Source organism: Macaca thibetana, chromosome 7, assembly GCF_024542745.1.
Source record: "Macaca thibetana thibetana isolate TM-01 chromosome 7, ASM2454274v1, whole genome shotgun sequence".
NCBI lineage: Eukaryota > Metazoa > Chordata > Mammalia > Primates > Cercopithecidae > Macaca > Macaca thibetana.
Genome location: NC_065584.1, coordinates 62986951 through 62994960, shown reverse-complemented (window position 1 = coordinate 62994960; position 8010 = coordinate 62986951). Strand labels below are relative to the sequence as shown.

The window sequence follows — 8010 nt, the reverse complement described above, 5'->3', positions numbered from 1 at the left end:
TTTTTCTTCCAAATTTTATTTTAACTTCAGAAGTACATGTGCAGGATGTGCAGGTTTGGTACATAGGTTAATGTGTGCCATGGTGGTTTGCTGCACAGATCATCCCATCACCTAGGTACTAAACCCAGCATCCATTAGCTCTTTTTCCTGATGCTCTCTCTCCTTCCAGCCCTGACCCTCCAACAGGCAAAATATGGAAATAAATAAAGACCCTTTTTTGAAAATTGAGATTATATGCTAAATACTATTTTGTATTCTTTGAGGTTTTTTTTTTTTTATTTCATGTCAGATAGGTAATGTGCAGACATGGTAACAGAGTTTGAAGGAGGCACATCTCACACATGAGCATGAAAATCCAATCATCATGCTTAGCATCCTTTGTTTTTTATAGTACATGTATCATGAACATTTATTTACATCATTAATTATAAAATATGATCACTAACAATCTATAATAACTTACTGACCTTTTCATTTAAAAATAATTTTATTGGAAGCTGCCAGGGGACAAGGCGGATGTGCAGCTTCCACTTGGACAGAAAGAACAGTGTGTGGAGACTCACACTATGGACTTTTACTCCAGGAACCCCAGCAGGAGCATACTAGGAAGACTGAAAGAAATAACAGATCCTTTGAAAGAAACAGCAGGCCACTGCAAATCCTGCAAGACAGGCAAAAAACTGAGTTCACAAAGTGTGAAGGGGGAATATCTCCCTCTAAACGCATCCCCACTGGGGAACCTGAAAATCCAGTTTATAGAAGGATTTAACCTCACCTGGAGCTGTAATGGATTTAGTGTGAAATATAAAAGTAGAAGCAGCAGTGGAAAGAGTATGGTAGGCACTCCCACTCTCCAGCTTGAGCCCAGGGAAGCCATCCCTGACTATACTCGCAGGAGCCCTCAGGGAAGGCAGCCAACAGAATGTGAGAGGGGTCACAGGGTAAAAGAAGCTTCCAACTGATCTTTGTAATAATTTTGGCTGGGTGCAAACTCTTTTGAGCAGAATCCGGAGGTGAGGGGAACTGCTACAGAAAGAAGAGGAGTCTAGCAGATAAGGTGGGCAGATGGGCAGAGGCATGGCCTGAAAGCCATGCTGCTTTCTCAGTGGAGAAATTACAGCCTGGGGCTAGCTCTGAGTCCCACTCTGCAGGCTGCTTGGAGATAAACTTGTGGCTGACCGGCCATGCCAACTGTGTGAGAGCTGGGTGAGGCCTCTTGCTACCAGCTTTCCCCCACTTCCCTGGTGACAGAGGCAGCCATAATCTCTCTTCATAATAACCCCGTTGGCCTGAGAATCACTCCCCATTCCTTGTAGTGGCCATGGCAAGCCCTGCCCAAGGAGAGTCTGCCTAACCCTGCCCCCAGCTGATGATACTTCTCTACTTGCCCTGGTAGATCACAAAAGACATAAACAGGATCCTGAGAGCGTTATGACCTTGCCTGTCACCTGAGAAACCCAAATTCTTATCCTCGCAAACTTAGAGCAAGCTTATATTCCCCTTCTACTATCAAGCTAGTGCTCTCTCAAAAGCTCCACCTCCTGGCAGGAGGTCAACCAACTCAGGAACTCAGGACATTACTGCAACTCATGACAAAACGCCCTGCTCCATGGAAGGAGAAAACAACAGTGAATTTCACTGCCTGCAACATCCTGGGTAACCAGTGGTCCTACTTTGTCCACTAGACAACTTCACTGATAGCATAACGAGCATTCAAGAAAACCAGCACACTATCTACACACATATCCACAACCAAGGACTCTCACAGAGTCTACTTTGTTCCCTTGCCACCTTCACCAGAGCAGGTGCTGGTATCCATGGCTGGAAGACCTGAAGATAGATCACATCATAGGACTCTTTGCAGACATTCCCCAGCACCAGCCCAGAGCCTGGTAGCCCCACTGGATGGCTATACCCAGAAGAACAATAACAATCACTGCAGTCTGGCTTGCAGGAAGTCCCATCCTCAGCGGGAGTGTACCATATCAAGAGATCACTCCATAACACAAAAGAATCTGAACAGCAGCCTTTGAGTTCCAGGTTAGTCCACTGAAATAACTGCCCAAATAAGAGGGAATCAGAAAAATAATTCTGATCTGACAAAACAAGGCTATATAACACCCCCATAAAACCACACTAGCTCTCCAGCAATGGATTCCCACCAAGAAGAAATCTCTAAACTGCCAGATAAAGAATTCAGAAAGTTATTAAGCTTCTCAAGAAGATACCAGAGAAAGGTGAAAACTAAAAAAAAAAGAATTAAATACAAGATATGGATTAAAAATGTTTCAGAGAAATAGATATCATAAAGAAAATAATCACAACTTCTGCAAATAAAACAAACACTTGGAGAAATACAAAATGTACTGGAAAGTTTCAACCATAAAATCGAACAAGCAAAAGAAAGAACTTCAGAGCTTGAAGATAAGGCTTTTGAATTAACCCTGCAGACAAAGACAATGAAAAAATAATTTTAAAAAATGAAAAAGCCTCCAAGAAATTTGGGACATGTTAAATGGCCAATTCTAAGAAGAATTGGTTTTCCTGAGGAAGAAGACAAATCTAAAAGTTTGGAAAACATATTTGAGGGAATAATCAAGTTAAACTTCCCTGGCCTTGTTAGAGATCTAGGCATCCAAATATAGAAGCTCAAAGAACATCTGGCAAATTTATTGCAAAAAGTTCATCACACAAGCACATAGTCATCAGGTTATCTAAAGTCAAGACAAAGGAAAGAATCTTAAGAGCTATGAGGCAAAAACATCAGGGAACCTATAAGGGAAGACATAGCGATTAACAGGAGATTTCTTAGCAGAAATCCTACAAGCCAGAAGGGACTAAAGTCCTATCTTTAGCCACCTCAAACAAAATAATTGCCAGGCAAGAATTTTGTATCCAGCAAAACTAAACTGCATAAATGAAGAAGAGATAGTCTTTTTCAGATAAATAAATGCTGAGACAATTTGTCACTACCAAGAAAGCACTACTAGCAATGCTAAAAGGAGTTCTAAACCTTAAAACAGAACCTCAAAATATACCAAAATAGAACATCCTTAAAGCATAAATCTCATAGGGTCTATAAAACAATAACACAATGAAAAAAACAAGGTATTCAGGCAACAACTAGCATGATGAATAAAACAGTACCTCACCTCTCAATTCTAATGTTGAATGTAAACAGCCTAAATGCTCCACTTCGAAGACACAGAATAACAGAATGGATAAAAATCCACCAACCAAGTATCTGCTCTTTTCAGGCGACTCACCTAACACATAAGGACTCACATAAACTTAAGTTAAAGATTAGCAAACGGTATTCCATGAAAATAAAAGCCAAAAGTGAGCAGGAGTGACTATTTCTTATATGAGACAAAACAGACTTTAAAGCAATAACAGTTAGAAAAGACAAAGAGAGACATTATATATTGATAAAAGGATCAGTCACACAGGAAATATCACAATCCTAAATATATATGCACTTAACATGGGAGCTCCCAAATTTATAAAACAATTATTACTAATGAGAAGAGAGAAATGAGAAGGATGACAACACAATAATGGGGGGACTTCAATACTCCACTGACAGCACTATACAGGTCATCAATACAGAAAGTCAACAAGGAAACAACGGACTTAAACTATACCCTAGAACAAATGAACTTAACATGTGTTTACAGAATATTCTACCCAACAACTGCAGAATATACATTCTTTTCCTCAGCACATGGCACATTCTCCAAAATAGACAACATGATAGGCCACAAAATGAGTCTCAATAAATTTAAGTAAATCAAAATTATATCAAGTACTCTCTCAGAACACAGTGGAATAAAATTAAAAATTAACTCCAAAAGGAACCTCAAGACTATACAAATACATGGAAGTTAAATAATATGCTCCTGAATGATCTTTGACTCAATAATAAAATTAAGATAGAAATTTAAAAATTATTTGAACTGAACCATAATAGTGACACAACTTACCAAAACCCTGGAGACACAGAAAAAGCAGTGCTAAGAGAAAAGTTCATAGCATTAAATGTTTACATGAAAAATTCTGAAAGAAAACAATTAGAAAATCTAAGGTCACACCTCAAGGAACTAGAGAAACAGGAACAAACCAAACCCAGACCCAGCAGAAGAAAAGAAATAAAAAAGATCAGAGCAGAACTAAATGAAATTGAACATACAAACAAAAAATACAAAAGACAAATGAAACAAAAAGTTGGTCCTTCAAAAAGACAAACAAAATTGACAGACCGGGAGCAAGATGGCCGAATAGGAACAGCTCCAGTCTCCAACTCCCAGCGCGAGCGACACAGAAGACCGGTGATTTCTGCATTTTCAACTGAGGTACTGGGTTCATCTCACTGGGGAGTGCCGGACGATCGGTGCTGGTCAGCTGCTGCAGCCCGACCAGCGAGAGCTGAAGCAGGGCGAGGCATTGCCTCACCTGGGAAGCGCAAGGGGGAAGGGAATCCCTTTTCCTAGCCAGGGGAACTGAGACACACAACACCTGGAAAATCGGGTAACTCCCACCCCAATACTGCGCTTTAAGCAAACAGGCACACCAGGAGATCATATCCCACGCCTGGCCGGGAGGGTCCCACACCCACGGAGCCTCCCTCGTTGCTAGCACAGCAGTCTGTGATCTACCGGCAAGGCAGCAGCGAGGCTGGGGGAGGGGCGCCCGCCATTGCCGAGGCTTAAGTAGGTAAACATAGCCGCTGGGAAGCTCGAACTGGGTGGAGCTCACAGCAGCTCAAGGAAACCTGCCTGTCTCTGTAGACTCCACCTCTGGGGACAGGGCACAACTATACAACAACAAAAGCAGCAGAAAACTCTGCAGACGCAAACGACTCTGTCTGACAGCTTTGAAGAGAGCAGTGGATCTCCCAACACGGAGGTTGAGATCTGAGAAGGGACAGACTCCCTGCTCAAGTGGGTCCCTGACCCCTGAGCAGCCTAACTGGGAGACATCCCCCACTAGGGGCAGTCTGATACCCCACACCTCACAGGGTGGAGTACACCCCTGAGAGGAAGCTTCCAAAGCAAGAATCAGACAGGTACACTCGCTGTTCAGAAATATTCTATCTTCTGCAGCCTCTGCTGCTGATACCCAGGCAAACAGGGTCTGGAGTGGACCTCAAGCAATCTCCAACAGACCTACAGCTGAGGGTCCTGACTGTTAGAAGGAAAACTATCAAACAGGAAGGACACCTACACCAAAACCCCATCAGTACATCACCATCATCAAAGACCAGAGGCAGATAAAACCACAAAGATGGGGAAAAAGCAGGGCAGAAAAGCTGGAAATTCAAAAAATAAGAGCGCATCTCCCCCGGCAAAGGAGTGCAGCTCATCGCCAGCAATGGATCAAAGCTGGACGGAGAATGACTTTGACGAGATGAGAGAAGAAGGCTTCAGTCCATCAAACTTCTCAGAGCTAAAGGAAGAATTACGTACCCAGCGCAAAGAAACTAAAAATCTTGAAAAAAAAGTGGAAGAATTGATGGCTAGAGTAATTAATGCAGAGAAGGTCCTAAACGAAATGAAAGAGATGAAAACCATGACACGAGAAATACGTGACAAATGCACAAGCTTCAGTAACCGACTCGATCAACTGGAAGAAAGAGTATCAGCGATTGAGGATCAAATGAATGAAATGAAGCGAGAAGAGAAACCAAAAGAAAAAAGAAGAAAAAGAAATGAACAAAGCCTGCAAGAAGTATGGGATTATGTAAAAAGACCAAATCTACGTCTGATTGGGGTGCCTGAAAGTGAGGGGGGAAATGAAACCAAGTTGGAAAACACTCTTCAGGATATCATCCAGGAGAACTTCCCCAACCTAGTAGGGCAGGCCAACATTCAAATCCAGGAAATACAGAGAACGCCACAAAGATACTCCTCGAGAAGAGCAACTCCAAGACACATAATTGCCAGATTCACCAAAGTTGAAATGAAGGAAAAAATCTTAAGAGCAGCCAGAGAGAAAGGTCGGGTTACCCACAAAGGGAAGCCCATCAGACTAACAGCAGATCTCTCGGCAGAAACTCTCCAAGCCAGAAGAGAGTGGGGGCCAATATTCAACATTCTTAAAGAAAAGAATTTTAAACCCAGAATTTCATATCCAGCCAAACTAAGTTTCATAAGTGAAGGAGAAATAAAATCCTTTACAGATAAGCAAATGCTTAGAGATTTTGTCACCACTAGGCCTGCCTTACAAGAGATCCTGAAGGAAGCACTCAACATGGAAAGGAACAACCGGTACCAGCCATTGCAAAAACATGCCAAAATGTAAAGACCATCGAGGCTAGGAAGAAACTGCATCAACTAACGACCAAAATAACCAGTTAATATCATAATGGCAGGATCAAGTTCACACATAACAATCTTAACCTTAAATGTAAATGGACTAAATGCTCCAATTAAAAGACACAGACTGGCAAACTGGATAAAGAGTCAAGACCCATCAGTCTGCTGTATTCAGGAGACCCATCTCACACGCAGAGACATACATAGGCTCAAAATAAAGGGATGGAGGAAGATTTACCAAGCATATGGAGAACAAAAAAAAGCGGGGGTTGCTATACTAGTCTCTGATAAAACAGACTTTAAACCATCAAAGATCAAAAGAGACAAAGAAGGCCATTACATAATGGTAAAGGGATCAATTCAACAGGAAGAGCTAACTATCCTAAATATATACGCACCCAATACAGGAGCACCCAGATTCATAAAGCAAGTCCTTAGAGACTTACAAAGAGACTTAGACTCCCATACAATAATAATGGGAGACTTCAACACTCCACTGTCAACATTAGACAGATCAACGAGACAGAAAGTTAACAAGGATATCCAGGAATTGAACTCATCTCTGCAGCAAGCAGACCTAATAGACATCTACAGAACTCTCCACCCCAAATCAACAGAATATACATTCTTCTCAGCACCACATCGTACTTACTCCAAAATTGACCATGTAATTGGAAGTAAAGCACTCCTCAGCAAATGTACAAGAACAGAAATTATAACAAACTGTCTCTCAGACCACAGTGCAATCAAACTAGAACTCAGGACTAAGAAACTCAATCAAAACCGCTCAACTACATGGAAACTGAACAACCTGCTCCTGAATGACTACTGGGTACATAACGAAATGAAGGCAGAAATAAAGATGTTCTTTGAAACCAATGAGAACAAAGTTACAACATACCAGAATCTCTGGGACACATTTAAAGCAGTGTGTAGAGGGAAATTTATAGCACTAAATGCCCACAAGAGAAAGCAGGAAAGATCTAAAATTGACACTCTAACATCACAATTAAAAGAGCTAGAGAAGCAAGAGCAAACACATTCGAAAGCTAGCAGAAGGCAAGAAATAACTAAGATCAGAGCAGAACTGAAGGAGATAGAGACACAAAAAACTCTCCAAAAAATCAATGAATCTAGGAGTTGGTTTTTTGAAAAGATCAACAAAATTGACAGACCACTAGCCAGAATAATAAAGAAGAAAAGAGAGAAGAATCAAATCTACGCAATTAAAAATGATAAAGGGGATATCACCACCGACCCCACAGAAATACAAACTACCATCAGAGAATACTATAAACACCTCTACGCAAATAAACTGGAAAATCTAGAAGAAATGGATAATTTCCTGGACACTTACACTCTTCCAAGACTAAACCAGGAAGAAGTTGAATCCCTGAATAGACCAATAGTAGGTTCTGAAATTGAGGCAATAATTAATAGCCTACCAACCAAAAAAAGTCCAGGACCAGATGGATTCACAGCTGAATTCTACCAGAGGTACAAGGAGGAGTTGGTACCATTCCTTCTGAAACTATTCCAATCAATAGAAAAAGAGGGAATCCTCCCTAACTCATTTTATGAGGCCAACATCATTCTGATACCAAAGCCTGGCAGAGACACAACAAAAAAAGAGAATTTTAGACCAATATCCCTTATGAACATCGATGCAAAAATCCTCAATAAAATACTGGCAAAC

General features: G+C 41.2%; 1 non-coding gene across 1 annotated transcript; it reads right to left on the bottom strand.

Annotated features, from left to right (window-relative positions):
* Positions 1-283: 283 nt before the first annotated feature.
* On the bottom strand, positions 284-383 carry LOC126960478 (small nucleolar RNA U13). The gene has a single exon (XR_007728020.1). It is a non-coding gene; the product is annotated as a small nucleolar RNA U13 (small nucleolar RNA).
* Positions 384-8010: the final 7627 nt, after the last annotated feature.